General features: G+C 36.9%; 1 long non-coding RNA gene across 1 annotated transcript in view; it reads right to left on the bottom strand.

Annotated features, from left to right (window-relative positions):
* LOC307186717 overlaps positions 1-19065 on the bottom strand; it is a 223754-nt gene that overhangs the window by 99242 nt on the left and 105447 nt on the right. Inside the window, exon 3 of the long non-coding RNA XR_013828453.1 lies at positions 2127-2181. This is a non-coding gene — a long non-coding RNA (uncharacterized lncRNA). The remainder of the gene's footprint in view (positions 1-2126; positions 2182-19065) is intronic.

Here is a 19065-nt window from a genome sequence, read left to right as displayed (position 1 = left end):
AAATATTTTATTGTCCTTAAAGACATAAGTGAACTATTATACCTACGAATCCAAATCAGAATGCTACCAAAAAAAGACTATTTCAGACCAATGGCAATTTTTGCAGATCTAGAACAAAAAATCTTAAAATCTGTACGGAAACACAAAAAAAAAACCCCAAATAGCCAAACAACCTTGAGAAAGAAGAATGCAGCTGGAGGAATTAGACTTCCTGACTTCAGACTACACTATAAAGCTACAGTACAGTATGGTTCTGGCACAAAGACAGACCTATAGATCAATGGAACAGTAATAGAAAGCCCAGAAATAAACCTACACTCCTATGGTCAGTTAAACTACAACAAAGGAGGCAAGAATATACAATGGAGAAAAGACAGTCTCTTTGATAAGTGGTGCTGGGAAAACTGGACAGCTACATGTAAAAGAATGAAATTAGAACATTTTCTAACACCATACACAAAAATAAACTCAAAATGGATTAAAGACCTAAATGTAAGACCAGATACTATAAAACTCCAAGAGGAAAACATAGACAGAACAGTCTTTGACATAAATTGAAGCAATTTTTTTGGATATGTCTCCTAAAGCAAAGGAAATACAAGCAAAAATAAACAAATGGGACCTTATTAAACTTAAAAGCTTTTGCACAGCAAAGTAAACCATCAACAAAATGAAAAGCACCTACTGAATGGGAGAATATATTTGCAAATGATACAACCAATAAGGGATTAATATCCAACATATATAAACAGCTCATACAACTCAACATCAAAAAAAATCAGATTAAAAATGGGCAGAAGAACTAAAAAGACATTTTTCCAAAGAGGACATGTAGATGGCCAATAGGCACGTGAAAAGATGCTCAACATCATTAACCATCAGGGAAATGAAAATCAAAACCACAATGAGATATCACCTCCCACCTATCAGAACGGCTGTCATCAAAAGGAACACAAATAACAAATGTTGACAAGGATGTGGAGAAAAGGGAACCCTCATACACTGTTGGTGGGGATATAAATTGGTGCAGCCACTGTGGAAAACAGTATGGAGGTTTCACAAAAAACTAAAAATAGAACTACCATGTAACCCAGGAACTTCACTCCTGGGTATTTATCAAAAAAAAACAAACAAAAACACTAATTCGAAAAGATACATACACCCCCAATGTTGATAGCAGCATTAGTTACAATTGTTAATGTATGAAAACAACCTAAGTGTCCATCAACAGATGAATGGATAAAGAAGGTGTTTTATATATATATGTATATATATATATATATATATGAAAAAAATGTATATAAAAAATACACACACACACACACACACACACACACACACACACACACACTAGAATACTATTGAGCCATAAAAAAGAATGAAAATTTGCCATTTGCAACAACAGATGGACTTGGAGGGTGTTATGCTAAGTGAAATAAGTCAGACAGAGAAAGACAAATACTATATTATATCACTTATATGTGGAACCTAAAAACTACAATAAACTAGTGAATTTAACAAAAAAGCAGACTCATAGATTTAGAGAACAAACTAGTGGTTACCAGTGGGGAGAGGGAAGGGGGTAGGAGCAAGATAGCAGTAGTGGAGTAAGAGATACAAACTATTACGTATAAAATAAGCTACAAGGATATACTGTATGACATGGGGAATATAGCCAATATTTTATAATAACTATAATGGAGCACAATCTTTAAAAATTGTGAATCACTATATTGTACACCTGTAATATATAATATTGTATAGCAACTATACTTCAATAAAAAATAATAAAATTAAAATATATGAATATAATATAATAGCAAAAAAGTAAAAATAAGAGAAAGATTGGAAAATAAAGTTGAGAATATCTCCCAGAAAATTAAAAAAGCAAATACAAATAGGGCAGAAAATATAAGAAACAAAGAAACAAGATTGATTCAGGAAGCCCAACATTTATATAATAGAAATTCCAAATAAGGCAGAGAAAATGGGAGGGAAAAAATTATCAAAGAAATAAAACAAGAAAAATTCCCCAAATTCAACTGATAGACATGGATCTCCACAGTGAAAAAAGTGTACAGTATACAACAGAAATATATAAACAAAACAAAACAAAATAAACTCACATCAAAATCCATCAATCCATCACTGCAAATGTCACCTGAAGAATGAAGGAGGATCCTGAAAATTTACAGAGAGAAAGAGATTAAATTAACATGCTAAGGACCATGTAAAATAGTACCATCAGCCTTCTCAACAGCAATGATGAAACCATAAAACAAGGTAAACATGCTTTTAAAATTATGAAGCATGATTTGCTACATAAAACTTTAAGTCCAAACTATATCGACTGTGAGAATAGAAAAACATTTTCCAATATACATGCTCTCAAACAATTACTCCCTCCACATAATCACCTGAAACTGCTGGAGAATGTTCTCCAGCAAAACAAGGGAGTAAATAAGAAAGGAAGGCGCAATATGTCTTTGAGCTCTCTATCAATCAGAGTTCCTAGTTTCAAACAACTAAAGAGAATTCTAGGTGATTATGTAGATGCAGAGCATATCTGGAAGATATGGGTCATTTGTAGAATCATTGGAAGGGCTAGAAAAACAAGCCATGCCACTGCACTGTCCCCAAAGAAATGTGACTTTTTACATCTCTCAAGGAGTGGTGGGGATGGGGGTGGGGCAGGGGCCGGTAGGAACCATCATGGGTCGCCACAAGCACTGAAAGGTTCAGCGCAAGAAACCCAAGATCCAGGACATCTACTGAAGGCTGTTGGTCAAACTGTACAGATTTCCGGCCAGAGCACCAACACCACCTTCAACCAAGTTGTGCTGAAGAGATCGTTCAAGAGTCATACCAACTGGCCCGCCCACTGTCCCTTTCCCTGATGATCCGTAAAATGAAGCATCCTGGCCTGGAAGACAAAACAGCTGTGGTTGTAGGGACTAGAGCCGACGACAACGTGCACGTCCAGGAAGTGCCCAAACTGAAGGTATGCGATGCGCATGAGCATCCGCATGTAGAACCGCGTCCTCAAGGCCGCGGGGCAAGATCGTCACTTTCAACCAGCAGACCCTGGACTCCCCAAAGGGCTGTAACACCGTCCTGCTCTCCGGTCCTCGCAAAGGCGGAGAGGTGTATGGGCATTTCCACCCGGGGAACAGCACAGCCACACTAAACCCTTCGTGGGACCAGAGAGGTTCGAGCATGCCAACAGCCAACGGGCCAGACACAGCTACAAAAACTAACCCAAGATCCTACCTTGTTATTAAAGATTTTGGATGTAAGTAATTAAGTAAAATGAAACGAAGTGAAATGAAATGATTTTAAAAAGGGATCATTGAGGCCTTTCTATTTTATACACAAACCACTGGGCATCATGCCTGTGGACACCTCGGAGATCGGAGATCGCAACGTAGATACACGTGGCTCCAGCCACTTGGTGGGCAGTGAGGTGAGAAAAACAATGGTTTGGGTGAATCACGTGATTACAGAGCTAGGGTTCCAGATGGTCATGATTGGCCTCCATAACAGCTCTAAGGAAGTAGTGAGAACAGGGATGGGAGAGGGCAGTTAACTACCAGAGGCCCCTCCAAGTATTGGCTGAGGGCCTTAAGCTGCCTCTGCCTATATGAAGAACTTCACCTTACAAACAGTGTTACTTCTGTGACCACCAGAGGGGAGCACTCCCTGTCCCTTCCTTTATCCATCATGAGCCAAGTTAAAGTCAGCCGTGGACATATTTGACTGAGACATCCTAGCTCACATGTTTGTGTCCTGGATGAAACAGTATCAGGGAAAATGAGAATCTAGCATTTTCAGCTACTATACCATAAGTCACTCTTTACTTCCCTACAGTGTCCATAAGAGTGAGGATTTTCCCAATCACAAAAAGGTTTCAGATGCTGGGTATACAAAAAAAACAACAAATGTTTGGTTTTGTTTTTGTATTTTTTTTCTTTTTTTATATACTATCCATGAAATAGTGGCTCCAGCACTAGCAAGAGGTGAAGGGCATTTCCTAAAGGACAACATGGAGTGTGAGGATGGTGGTTATTCATTGAGCCTAGAGAACAACCAGACAGACAGAAGCTGAACACTTAAGAATTAAAGTTCTGGGAGGGATTTCCTAAAATTAAATTAAAAGTATTCCAAGACTTCCCTGGTGGCGCAGTGGTTGAGAGTCCGCCTGCCGATGCAGGGGACACTGGTTCGTGCCCTGGTCTGGGAAGATCCCACATGCCGTGGAGCGACTAGGCCCGTGAGCCATGGCCGCTGAGCCTGCGCGTCCGGAGCCTGTGCTCCGCAACGGGAGAAGCCACAACGGTGAGAGGCCTGCGTACCGCAAAAAAAAAAAAAAAAAAGTATTCCAAGAAATTGACAACTTTGACTTAGTGGAAAAATGGGACTGAGAAGTGTTAAAGAGCATGGAAAATTTAGCCAGAGATTATAAGAAAACTAAATAACAGCAATAATAATAAAGGGCAATTAACTCCACAAATGAAAACAAGTTGTGCAAGAAAAGAATTTTAATAATAGAGCTCAATTTTGCTCTGAATTAAACAATATACACAAAGCCATAATAACTAAAATCTCTGAACCAAGATTCAATTTAAATGCTAAAAACTGGGTTTGTTAGATGGGAAGAGGAGATATACATATCCGTGAGAGGAACATCAGGGTGTGAGAGGAGTTTAACAGAGCTAAATCTTCAGTTTCCATAGTAGAACTCAATACACAATATCCAAAATTTAGGAAGATATTCAAAATGAGTTATTTTGGAACCTAGCTAGATACCAAAGAAAATGACTAAAAACCTTAAAGGTGGCATCCGCTGGGGAATGGAGAACTGTTGTTGGAAGGGATGGACAGGAGACTGCAGTTTACATCTTATTACATTTTGATTTTTAAACCATTTCCAAGAATTACTTTGAGATAAAGGCACACTTAATCTGTAAATTTAAAATCTGTAACTAGGAAGAATTAAGTACTTACTTGATGGTGGCATTAAAGTTGCATTATTTGAAAAAGTGTATGTCAAAATATAGCAAAAACTATAAAAATTTTTATATGTTATGACTCAGAAATTCCAATCATGACAATTTATCATGAAGAAAAATTCAATAAAGCAAAATGCTATTTATTGTAGCATTATAGATTTGTGTATCCAAAAAAATTAAAACTGTAATGGATTGATGACAAGCAAGTATGTTAAAATCCACAAGTTCAAAACTATATTTAAAAATATATTAATCGCTTTAGATGATGACAGATAACTAATTCATTATTTAGAAAGTAGTAAATAAAGGGAAACAACCAAGCATTTAACATGTCTCTCCCACATAAAACAAATGCACAAGTTAACAAAATACTTGACTGATAACCTCAAAAGAGAGACGACCAGATATTATGTGACTGCTGATGAAAGATACACCACCACATATAAGGTGTTTTGCCAGAAGTAACAAGCCTGAATCAGATCAAGCCATACAAATAATCTGTTTTTTAACAGTTAAACTGCAGGAATAAAAATTAGTAGGAAGGGCAACCTATAGGTTAAAAGGTACTAAGGAGATACATCAAAATAAATACAGCGTTTTGACCTTATTTGTATACTGATCTAAACAAACCCATTGTAAACAAGCTATTATATAACTGGGAAAATTTGCACATGGACTTGATATCTGATAATATTAATGGGTTATTTCTAATTTTTTTAGATATGATAATATTGTAGCTATGTTTAAAAGGGAATCCTTACCTTTTAGCAATATATACTGATATATTTACAGCATATTCTTGGAATATATTTATAATATTCTTGGAATATTTTCTATGTAAAAATAATTGAAATGAAATATAGGATTTGTCTTTCATTTATAATATTAAAAATTAATTGTACAATCCAAGGAGAATTTCAGATATTTTACCAAATATCATCCAATTAACAGTTCAGACTAAGTGAAATTTTCTCTCTCTCATTCTTTCCTCTCTTATTCACTTTTCTCTCTCTCTTTTTTATACTTATTCTCTATGTTCATATTTTATCTTCTACTCTTTTTTCATATTATTTACCTTATTGCTCCCCCTTTCTTTCTCAAATAAATTTACTAATAAAGGACCTTTATTGTGGAAGTGCATTATGGATGTCCAAGGTGAGTATCAAACTTCAGAAAATTGGACCTGTTAACAAATTTCAACTGTAACAGTAAGTCTGCAGTATAGTTTTTTCCATAGTTATCTACCGGTATATGTATAAAGACTTAATCACAACAGTAACACCAGAGTTCTCATATGGTCCAACTGTTAAATAACTGAGCATAATAAATTTAGCTGTTTTCACATGAACCACTGATGCGCGAAAATAATTTCCTGCTAATCAGTAATAATGACTATATACCCAGTGAGTCACCGTTACACTTTAAGAAGAAGACTGTGCTAATGCGTGAATAATTATTGACCTGATTAAGTGTCCAATCTTGCTCTTCGAAAAAAAAAAAGTGCACATCATTTAACAATTCAGCTGTATATTGTCTGTGAGATAAAAGCAAGAGGTAATTTGGATAACTAATGCACCAGCTAAATTCTGTTAGGCAGTTCCTAAAGTAGATGATTTTCATCTCCCTTAAACATTCAGGAACCTACATTTTTCTCTGCTTTGTGTCCTTAATGTGCTGCCAACTATTTTCTAAATTTTTTTCCCTAGAGGCAAGGGGAAAAAAGAATTAGAGAAAATGAAGTAAATGATAGGGTTTTATCTGTCTCTCAGCTAAGAGGGCTTGGAGTTCAGAGAAAAAGCTATTACTAGTTAGTGCCACAGAACATTCCTCTGCAAGGCCACTTTTCAATGCTATTAGAAAGGTAAGCCTTTTTGAGAAAAGAGGAATGCACAGGATTCTAGATATTTAGCAAAGACCAAGTTGGAGTGTGATAAAGGGCTAGGAGCTATTAGCTGTCATGTTATAGTTGTCTCTGATCAAATTGTTACTTCTGTTTGTTTCCCTAAGATTATCTCCCATTAAGTACAAAGGGAGAGCAGTTTTGCTCTCCAGAAATGTCTTGACATTGTAAATCAGATCAGAGGTATAAAGAGGGAAAGAGGATTGCAATCTGTAAAGGGTACAATGCTTCTTCATTTGTGAATGAGTGTGTGAGATGTGAATGCTATGTTATTAACCGCTGAATAAATATACTGTGTTAGAAGAACTGTGAAAAATTACAATTAGAAATAGTTTGGATTCTGCAGCAAATCTGTTGGGGAAGCATCATAACAAGTTTCACTAGTGTACACAACTATTTAAATTTTTCAGTTCTACTGGGAGGAGAGAAATTCATCTAGCAAAGCAATGTCCTTTCCTTCAAAGGAGCCATTTGTTTATTACCCATTATGAAACTGTCTGTTTATCACCCAAACTACACTGGAGCTAAATAACATAGGAAGCATTCCCACAACTAACATTTAACCAAGACAACTTTAATGATCCTGACGAGCAATACAGGGACCTTCCAAGAATAACTGAAAAATAACTGCAACTCTGAGAAGGGCAGAATATTTTCACTGAATGCCACATTTGGACATAATCAAAGATGGAAAATAATAGAAAAGCTAAAGCTATCTTTTGGGGAGGGAATGTTGTTTGTGTAGCAGTTATGCCCACTTCAAACCATTCACTTTCATTTTAAGGGGAAGTGTGAAGCTACCTCAGAGGCACTTTGAATCAACAGAGTAATACTGAGTTTTGGTTTCATAAGGCAAGTATTTCTAAAAGTTGTTTGCGCCTCAATATTAACTCCAGGCTTTAATGATTTAACCTTTCAACTTCTTCCTTACGGAATGGTATTCTCTCACTTCATGCCATGAGAATACTGAGTTCCCCTTTGTACTGTATTAATGAGTCACTGAGAAGATTCTGCTCACTTCAGACTGTAAATAATACTTCTATGTTATAACACCAAATAATAATTATTCTTCATTCTGATGACTCTTGGTCATTAATAAAATGAGTATATAATGATCATTATGCTCTGTTTAGAGAGGCAATCATTATATAATACACTTTAGAATAACTTCCACCCCAAATGTTTAAAATATAAAGCTGCAATGAATAAGAATAATTTGGGTTATCAAGAAAATTTACTGGCTTGAAATCATTTGTATTCCATTATATTGTATAAATTACTGCTGAATCAGCATAATAACGCTTATCATAATGTCCATTCCAATATAGGTTTTTCTATCTCTAAAGAGACTCCATATGGTATTTCCTCTTCTGAAATAGACTCATCCATATTTGACTGGTTTGAATCAGGCAAAAGGGATTCTGAATGGTGCAAACATAATGTTAGATGAAGATACTGTAATGTTTCTGCTCCCAGAGGTGAAGTTTGTGTTTCTCCAGGATTGATTCAATACTGCAGAATGGGAGTTACTCATGAGCTGTGAGGATTTCACCAGTCTTCCCCTGTCTCCCCTTCTCTGAACCCCTCTCTTCAAGGTTGCATGTCAAGAGAACGGAAGTACGTATCCTGCTCTCCTGCCCAGTTGAGTCTCTGGATTCAGACAGTTCATAAAATGCATATTTTTTAATCTCATCTCTGAAATAAAACTATATCTCCCTTAATGGCATTGCATTAATGTTTTCATTGCTCCCCTTCAGCTGGAATCACTAACTTGATGAAGTTTGTCCTCATGGTGCTACACAGAAAGAGGAGGTTACTTCCTACCTCCCCTTCTAAAGAGCAGAGTAACTATGGGACTCCAGTACAGTTACACATTCTCAGGGGATAGCAACATTTAGTGCATGGCCTAGAGCAGGAAAGTAGGGAACATATGTTAATTTAAAAAAAATAAAAAACCTTCCAGTGTACTTTTATTTAGAATGGGGTATTTGCTTGTAATGATAGGTCAAGATCTTTAAAAAATTAATACCATTTGTTTCACCTACTTTGAAAAAAGTTTTATCAAATTTAAAATTAGAGAAATAGTGAAATTAAAAATATGTTTTAAAAAAACTGACCCGAAAAACTGACTTGGGTAAATGAGAAGTGGAGAAATAAAAATATCGTGCCATAAAACCTAAGCTCAGTACAAGTCCTGTGGCAGTTTGAAACTTCCTGTCTACCAAGAGAAAGGATGGAAAATATAGTTCTCATCACCAAAATTTGGTATGCTTATCTGACGAGAGACTACATTTCCCTATACAGGAGAACTGAAAGGAACCAGTAGTTGAATAATTCATTCTCTGGATAAACACAGGGTTTTTCTGAGAATCCAGAACAGGGGCAGAGAGAAGCACAGGAGTGTGGGTTTCTCAGATATACTAAGACAGACATCTTACGGTCTTTGCTGTAATCCAAATGACCACATTTCTTTAATATGAGCTATTGCCAAATATCTCTTTAGCTTCTGCTGTTGTCTCCTGGGCTGTGTGTATATATTTCTCCATGGAAAGCAAATTTAGCACAATTAGAGATTCAAATTAATGAGAATAATTTCACTGATCTAATATCTAAAATTTTCCCTTCTTCTATTACACACTGTTGTCCTTTGGTCATTCTTATTGACACTTTGATTTTATAAGAAGTAAAAAAATGTTAGTTTTTATAACTTTATTGAAACTCTCCTCAAAGATTTAGTGGGCAAGAAGAAACACAGGCCTAACTGAGCTTTACTATACACTGTAGATTTCTGTTTTCCATTCTCTCCATGGTCTCTTACAAGCCAATTCAATTCAGCAAATATTTATTGAGCACCAACACATGATGGGTTCAGACAGTGCTAGGAGTTACAGGGGTTGAAAAAGATATATATGGAAGAGTTTCTTCCCTAGAGAACTTTTAAATCCTTATTAGAGGAGGAACACATAAAGACTTTCTTTTTTTAAGTGGGAAACTTTTAACATTAAATGATTAAGAGCACAAGCAAAAAATACAAAAGATAAGATTAGAAGAGAATAATTCAGAGAAGACGAAGGACTTGGACCGGACCTTGAAATAAAATTGGTGAATTCAGGCCAGGGAAGTAACGTCAGCCAAGACATGGAGAAAAGAAAGACTAAATATCAGACTTTTATTGGAGATTGAGAACTGTATGCTGGGAGAACTGGAGAGCTGACAGCAGGAGATAAACATGGATAGTTAGGAGGGCAAAGAAGGAAGTACACAAGTTTTCCTAGATTAGTAAGAGTACATAATTTATATATTAAATGTCATCACGTAAATTCTTACACTGTAAACTAAGACATTGTTTTGTTTCCACATCTATGCAGAAGTTGCATAGATTTTTGAAGAAATTGCAGAGGTAAATTTTACTTCCTCTCTTCACTAACCGGCAGAGTGAGTCAGAAACACTGGCAAGCTCTGAGGGCAAGACATATTTTACTTTTGCTTGGAAACATTAGCAGCTATTAAAATAATTCTCTTCATTTCATCTGTTATACAATAGACAGGAAACGCATGGGAGAAAAACACATATACCAGGATCCATTAGTCCTTTCACAGCTGAGGAGAAATGAAATCTTGCTTTGTCAAAGTAATTGGGTTATTATATGAGACTAACTTCACTCCAGACCCCTTTTCTCTCTGTGGAGAATATGTAAGCAGTCAGCGTTTTGTATTCCCACCTCACTACAGCCCTTTTAAGAATATTTATTTTATACCTCATTAGATAAAATATATATTTTGCAGCTTAAACTTATAAGTTCATTATTCATTCAATTATTATATGAGTGCCCACTGTATGTCAGGTATTCTTATAAAGTGCAAGAAACACAATGATAAACATGGAGACTAAGGTCCCAGCCGTTGCGGAACATATACACTTCAGTAAAGGAAGACAGCAACAAGAAGGAAAAGGTGGACATGATGAGTTCACTCTGTGGTCAGTGCTATAATGGAAATAAACAGGGTCATATGACAGAGGATGATGGGGAGAGAATAAGACCTTCCCTTGAATAGGGCAGTCATGTAGATGATTCCTGAAAAGGTACCCTTGAGTTTAGCTGGAAGAATGTAAGGAAGAACTAGATAGAAAAGTCAGAGGAAGAGCATTCTAGGCAAACAGAACTGTAAATGCAAAAGTCCTAAAGTCCCTGCAAAGAACTATGTGTTTAGGGAATAGAAAGGATATGACGTATAATAGCTTGGCTGCAGGAAAAGGGAGAATGGGTGGCATGATGAGCTTGGAAGTTGGGAAGGAACCCCACTGAAGGGTTTGGTTAGAGGGGGAATTGGGGACAAAAGAGTGGATCAGGCAAGTGGTTGAGAACTATAGGGGGAAAAAGGAAAATGGTCCTTTCACAAGGTTAAAAAATCTTCTAAAATCTTCTTTTCTTGTCAGACACCATTCTCTTTAGTTTACCAGTTTCTTAAGTAGGGAATTTTATTTATTTACTTACTTACTTATTTATTTATTTTTGTGGTACGCGGGCCTCTCACTGCTGCGGCCTCTCCCGTCGCGGAGCACAGGCTCCGGACGCGCAGGCTCAGCGGCCATGGCTCACGGGCCCAGCCGCTCCACGGCATGTGGGATCCTCCCGGACCAGGGCACGAACCCGCGTCCCCTGCATCGGCAGGCGGACTCCCAACCACTGCGCCACCAGGGAAGCCCGGGAATTTTATTTTTAATTAGCTATTTTAAGCTGTAAAAAGTCAAAGACAAAGTGAATTGAAGTTTTATTTTCCCTTCGTCTTGGACTTTTTCCAAGAATGTGTATACAAAGGAAGCTAGATAGAAAACTTCCAAACTGTCAACTAAATTCAGACAAGTGTTTATTAATCACTTACTGTCTGCTTTACTATTTACAGGCACTGTAAAATTACAAAAGGCGGCAGAAGGCATGGTTCCTACCCTCAGGGAACTTATAACCTATTTGAGAAGATCTGTATAAATGCAAAAACTAGAGAGCAATGCTATCACAAATCTCTAAATCAGCAGAAGGAATTGGAGCACAAGTTGTATGTTTAATTTATTTTTTTTTAAGTTGTGGAATGATATAGGAACCACTGTGGGGTGGATTCCTCCAAAAATGTTGTGTGAAGTAGTTGAGGCAAAGCCCAGTTATAAAAGAACGGAGCTAGATTTCTAAACAAGGGATAACATTCACAAGGTTGGGGTTGGGTATTGGGTTTTTTAGGGAAGAACGGACACTGCAGCTGAGTGTTTACCTGGAGCTGAGGAAAAAGATTAAGAATAATTAGACAAGGAAAGATGATATAATAGCAGGTCTATACAACCAGACTAAGTTGGCAGAAAACTACTAGACTTTTAATCAGTCAGTATAAAAGTAGGATTTTTGGGGGGATAGCACACAACAAAACAGCAAACACATGTAATTCTTCTCATATGAGAAATACTTTAAAGAAGTGTCCTTAAAATCCTTATAGAAACTCTCTGAGATAGATCATTAACTTCAGGTGAAAGGTTAAGAAACTGGGGCACATAGGGTTACTTAACTTGATCATCGTCACCATATAATCTCTCATAAAAACAGATTAATAAAACCCACAGGATGTCTCTTGCTGCCCAAACTTTTAACATCATCAAATATTAGATGTGCCTATTCTATGAGTAAATGTGATACAACGAAAAGGGACTAGAGATGAACACCAGGCAGAAGGGTTTGGTACCTGTGAGTTAGAAGCCTACAACTCAGTGCTAACAGTGAGATTGGGGAGGAATAAGTCTAAAAGTTCTTATAAAGGATGATTATCCAGGCTTTGGAAAATATGCATGTAATGAGTGAAAGAAGGAATAACGTCGAAATAGTTGACTTAGGAAATGGGGAGGATAATAGTGTAGTTGGCACAAATGTAGAACTTGGAGAGAAGGGTTAATTAGTGGTGAAAAATGATAGTTGTCTGGACACAGAGTTTAAGAAGATGTAAGAACTTTGCCGGGAAGGTATTCATAGGCAGCTGTAAAGCAGATAGAGAATTAATTTAGAGCTTCATGCCAAGTAGACCTTAAGTCAGAGTAACTTTTCTATCCCTGTCTTTGCTTTAAATTTGACTGCAAACATTGAGATCCAGAAGAGATTCTGGTTGAACTTCAGATGAATAACTCTAGCAGCTGTGTCTAAGACGAGCCATTCTCGGAGGTAATGGGGTCAAGCTCCACAGCTAGCTTGACATTTTGTTCAAACTGAGCTGTCCATCTGCTCTTCTGGACTGATAATGTTGCTGCTCACACACACAAAAAGATATCTTGGTCACCTATGACTAGATTTGGGAAGCAGACCTGCAAGAAATGATGGATGGCTTTACTTTAGCCGAGTGTGGAGTAGGAGTAGGGGAGGGCAAAGGTGGGAGAGTGAGGAAAGTTTACCGGAGACTGAGAAAAAGGCCAGATTTCCCTTAATTAATCTTTCGGTCCTTTACTATTTCACCTTCTTGTCTTGTGGCTTAAGCTCACCGAGACCCTCCATCTCACGCTGATTTTAATTCTGATATACCACCGTAATGATGCATAAGGTAACCACATGCTAAATTTTGTTATTCTCTCTCAGAAGACCCATGGCAGTAGTTGCCAATTGGTACTAATATGGTCTACCCCCAAATCACAGGAATGGTCATTCATTTTTCAAGGTAGCTAATTTGCTTATAATCCTCTTCTCACCATCTTTATTCTCCTTCTCACAGGGAGAAAAAAATGGGGTATTACAGAAACTTAGTTGGACACTAGCCCTGAAAATAAATCATTTTAAACCTCCTTGATCCGGCAAGATTTCCATAGAAAAGATATTACAAAAGATATTACAAGATTACAAGATTTCCATAGAAAAGATATTACAAGATTTCCATAGAAAAGATATTACAAAAGTCAGAGGAAAGTATCCTTCCCTCTCAAGCCACAGAGGCCATATTTTCCACAGTTCATGAAGAAAACCAAGTAGAATAAATCTTGAACACCCATTCTACTTTCATTTAGCAATCATCAATTTACAAACAATCATGTGAATAAAGGTTCACGGTACAAACCTAGAAAGATTTCATTTAATTGATGTAGCCTGCAGTAACGCAGATACTTTGGGGCCTACACTGAATTTGTTAACTGATTTTTTTTTCAAGATATGCATTATATGAGAGAAAAAGCGAATCTTGCCCTACCTGGGATATAGGTAACAATTTACTTGTTTGCCTAATAATAATATATCCGTTTGTATAATGCAAATGAAATCTATAAAACTGTGGACTTGTAGGTTGTTTTTTAAACCCTATTGCAAGAAGGAAAATAACTTGCATTAACTACTATCCGCAATTCTCAAATCACTTCATTTTTAAATTTATTTGTGTGTTTATTTGTTTGCTTATTTGTTTGTTTTCAGTCATCCAATAGAAGAATGTTTGAAAACCTGCGGTTTCACAAAGCCTTATTTGATTTTCTATTGGCTCCACAGATAACCAGCCATCAAGATAAAATGTACAAAAACATCAAGCTATTATTTTATACCTGAAAAGACTACTAACTATTCAGTTCTGTGAAACATATTCAAAAGACAAGTGTTTCCTTTTGTGCTGACTTGCAATACATTTGGCATTTCCTTTCTGAAAGAGCTTTCAGGTTTTTCAAAATGGTTGTAATTTGAAGTCACAAACGGTTTATTTATGTCTTTAGAAAAGGTTCACAAAGACCCAGTCATATGACTGTGCTATTCATAAAGGCAGAACATAGTATTTCTAAAATATAATATTCTCGAGTGTCAGTCTTTGACAAATTCATGCACTTAGCACCTGGTTTAAGCTAAATAATACTATAAAAACAATACCAGAGTCCTTTCCACTTTAAGGAGGCTGAAAGAAACTTGGTCTTCAGGATGCCTGATAGCTGTACAGTCACCCAGTCAGTATTAAGGATGCTGAGCCACTTTATTATCGTGTCCTTATCTTCTAAGTCCATGTGAAAATAACACATTCAGGTCAGCTGAGTCTCTAAGTCTCGTACAGAAAATTTACTTTCCTGCAATAGAGTGTGTGCATGTGTGTATGTGGAGAGTGTATTAATAATACCCTCTGAGCAATTTCCAGACAATTTTTGTTGTTGTTTTGCTGTCAAATGATGCTAACAGATCCACTCAGATATATTAACTTTCTTAACTAGATTGCTTCACTTGTTGGGAACAGCATTAAAAAAGCTTACTGCAATAAACTTCCCATCAAATATATAAATGATTATTATTTTATCATTTTGTTCTCATATTAACGAGCATTAAAACATGGTCAGGTTTATTTTTTTCTTTCTTTTCACAGAAATATTCATTATCCTGCCTTCTAGTATATACTGGTGCATAAAAGGGTAAAAAGTCTTGTGGTTTTATCCCAGGTCATATATGGATATAAAAACTGGCTGGTGATTTGTGGTGTTGTTTTAAGGATAATATTGAGAAGACTTGAATAAAGTTAGATGTGTTATAAAATGTTTTTTTTTCTTTTTTAATCTTTTAAAATTCAGGTGAAACTGGCCCTGTCCCCAACTCCAGGGATAAATCTTGATTGGACTAAGCCAATCATGAAACCCCCATTCCCCTTTCAATAGCTGGTTTAAGTAAGGGCATTTGACACAATTCTGGCCAATAAAACATGAAGGAAAGTCTGCTGGGGACTTCTGAGGAAAGTTTCTTTACTGATATAAATGAGGACATATATGTTGACCTTGTAATATCTGTATCTAAGGCCTGGAATCACAGCAGTCATCATGTAATCATAAAAGAGACCAGGTGAGGAAAAGCCAAATACAGTCCCCAGCCCTTCCCAAAGGGTCCTCCTACTTTTTATTCAGTAAATATAACTGGATAAAGAAGAATACCCAATTTCCTATGGAAGATTGTTGGATTTTCAAAGATCCAAAGCTCCATCATGACCCATCTGTTAGGGTGAGGGTATATAGGGTTATGTAATAAAAGGAGCCCTGACCCAAGACTATTTTACACAGACTTATAATTGCTTTCCAGTTTCTGACTGGGAAGTCAGAATGGGTATGCCATTAGTTGATGAAACTTACACTGGAATCCAGGATAACTGAGCGCTCCCAAATTGTACAAAGTCATAAATTGGCATAAGCCAAAAAGAAATACATCCTAAAACAGAAATAGTACATCTAGGACTGTGCTTAAGCAGGTCTAAAGAGCTTAAGTTAGTTGCACAAATAAGTGGTCCAGATCTCCATGTCGCCTACTAATTTTACCTCTCTGTCTCTTCCTTAGCTCATACCTATAGCTTCATAGAGAGTTCCCTATGATCACCTCTCAGAGGAAGAAAAAACACAAGCTTTGTTCGTGGACTGAGTCTTCCGGACATACAAGTCCAAGCTGAATGATGACTGCTACTGTACTGTAGCCCCAGTGAGGAGTAACCCTGAAAGACAAATCAAGGCACAGAGCTTCCGTCTGTGTACCTGATCAGCTATTTTTGTAAAAATAAAACTGTCCCATGGTAAGGATTTGCATAGATTCATTGGCAGTGCCTCATTACTTGACTGGTTGGTCTGGGATCTGAAGGAGAAAGATGGGAATATTGGATATAAGTGGATTAGGGGAAATGGCACATGGAGGGATTACACACCAAATACCATTCCTAAGTGGCTGGCCAGAAAGAGTGATGAAGTGGACTCTTAGAGTTGCACGTGATATATTAGCTTAGAAATAACACCCTGCAAGGATAGAGAAATATCCTTCAGGATGCATAACCCAATGGTCACTGTATGGTACAGTACCCCATTAGATAGAATGCAAGGGTTCATGAACCAAGATGGGGAATTAGGAGTGACATCACTCATCTTACTCATATTTAGCCTCAACAACCAATTTGGAATTGATGCTTTCCATCCTCTCAAATTTGGTTTTTATAAAGCTAGAAGCCCTGGTTTCTAGAGGAAAAATCTTCCACCAGAGCATACAGTAGGAATCCAGCTTAAAAAAAGCCATGTCTGCTACCAGGCTTAGGACACTTATTCTAGTAGATCAGTAGTCAAAAAAAGGAGTTATCATACCAGAAGCAAGTGACTCTGGTCATAACTAGGAGATAATATTGCTATATAATGAGGTCTGGGAGGAATATGTTGGCATTAGGGTGTCTACACTAAGTCGAACAGCTTTGTGAGCTGGGAATAGAAAGTAACTACCTGAGCAAGTGGGAGCAGAATTGCTTCCCCAGAATGGACCACACTGGTACGGGCAATGAAGATCACAGTGGCAATCAAAATATATAGAAAACTAGAAGTCTTTTCCCAAATTTTTTGGACTAGGTAAATCTCTCAGAGCTCATGAATAATCCTGGAAAAGGAACAGTACCCACCAACAGACATGACTGAGATTTTATTTCCTATAAAAAATGGGGAATCTAGTCAGATTATTTTTAATTTAGAAAAACATCAAGATATAAGATATTTATTCTTTCTACATATTATCATGTTACAGAATATATTCCTACTAGGTATCTGTCTAAATATGATATATAGTGTTATTTTCCCTGGTACTAATGGTATTAGACTACTAGATCTACTAGAGTCTCACTTGCTAAAATGCATGTAAAATATTAAAATACTTTTACTTCTTTAGATTTCTTTAAGTGATTTGTATTCATACACATTATACACATTTAATATAAAGTGATACGTTATATCATTTTTCAATCGGGTATTCAAAATTCAATGATTTAGAATTTTGTTAGTATTTTCCTTTAATAATTTTTAACATGTTGAAACTAATTTTGGTTTTTGTGTTTTCACATTTTCAGCTATAGTAGATGCTTAGAAAGAGGTGGACCTCTGTTTGAAAGCTAGCTTGCTTATGATTTTTCCAGCTATATGACCTTGGGCAAGTTACTTAAACTCTTTAACCCTCAGTTTTCTTTCTTTTTCTTTTTCTTTTCCTTTTTTTTTTTTTTTTTGCTGTTCCATGCATCATGCAGGATCTTAGCTCCACGTCCCCTGCAGTGGAAGCGTGGAGTCCCAACCACTGGACCGCCAGTGAAGTTCTAACCCTCAGTTTTCTTTACTAATTCCTATCTTATAGGGATTATAAATATTAGATGAAATAGCTTATGCAAAACACCTAGCAGGTGGTAGCACTAGGTTGATTTTATTCTGTTAAAAGAGAAAAGAATTACCAAACACTATCAGTTGAATACTTAAAAGTCTTTGACTAACTCTTCCCAGAATTACATCATATAGAACGCGTACATATTTTATAGTGTTTCTCTGTTCTTTGTCAAGCACAAGCAACTATTGTGAGGCTGCCCAGGTTCCACCCTCATAGGTATAGCATGCAGTCATTCATTGCTGCCTTAGAAAGAATGCAGGTTCCATCTGCTCCCCCTTGAGTTCCTAGCTGTAGAAAATATCTCTGGGGTCTGTATGAGAAGTGCCTGCTCTCCCTGCTTGTTTCCCATTACCCTCCTCCCCCACACACCCCTGTATCAGTTAGGAATAGGCTAAGCTGTGGATAACAGAAACCCAAAATGACAGTGGTTAAGTAAAAGTACAAGCTCTCTCATGCAAAAGTCAGAAGTGGGCTGTCCAGGAGTGATAAAGGCGCATCTGCTACACCGAATCTTTCTATCATGTTGTCCCATCGTCCATAGCCACCATCACCATTGCCATAGTCTGAGATGGCTGCACGGGCTTCAGCCTTCAGGGCCACATTCCAAGTGTCAGGAAGACAGAAGAGACAAGATAAATGAGGCAATACACAGACCTACTTTGAAGGAAAGAGGCCCAAATCTGGGGTATGACACTCTAGCTTAGACAAAATTTCTTTGCATGTCCACACCTGGTTTGCAAATAAGGCTAGGAAACAGTTATTTTGGAGGGCAGAAATATCTAGAACTAAAAGTGGAACTCTTGCTGTGGAAGAAGGAAAAAAGAGATATTGGGGAGAATTAATAGTATCTGATATGACCCAAGACCTAGTCTGAAAAGTATCTAAGTATTCCTCAAGGCTTTGACTTAATGGAACATAAAAATCAGAAAGGTATGTAGACGATTTCTACCTCCTGCCCTTCTTCCTATCTCCTCTGAGGCACTAAATAGGAACAAAGCCTCCTCCACTAATCGATATAGAA

Source organism: Stenella coeruleoalba (genome assembly GCF_951394435.1).
Source record: "Stenella coeruleoalba genome assembly, chromosome: 5".
In the NCBI taxonomy this organism is placed as follows: Eukaryota; Metazoa; Chordata; class Mammalia; order Artiodactyla; family Delphinidae; genus Stenella; species Stenella coeruleoalba.
The sequence above is the reverse complement of the archived record's forward strand: the minus strand, read 5'-3'. Positions and strand labels throughout refer to the sequence as shown.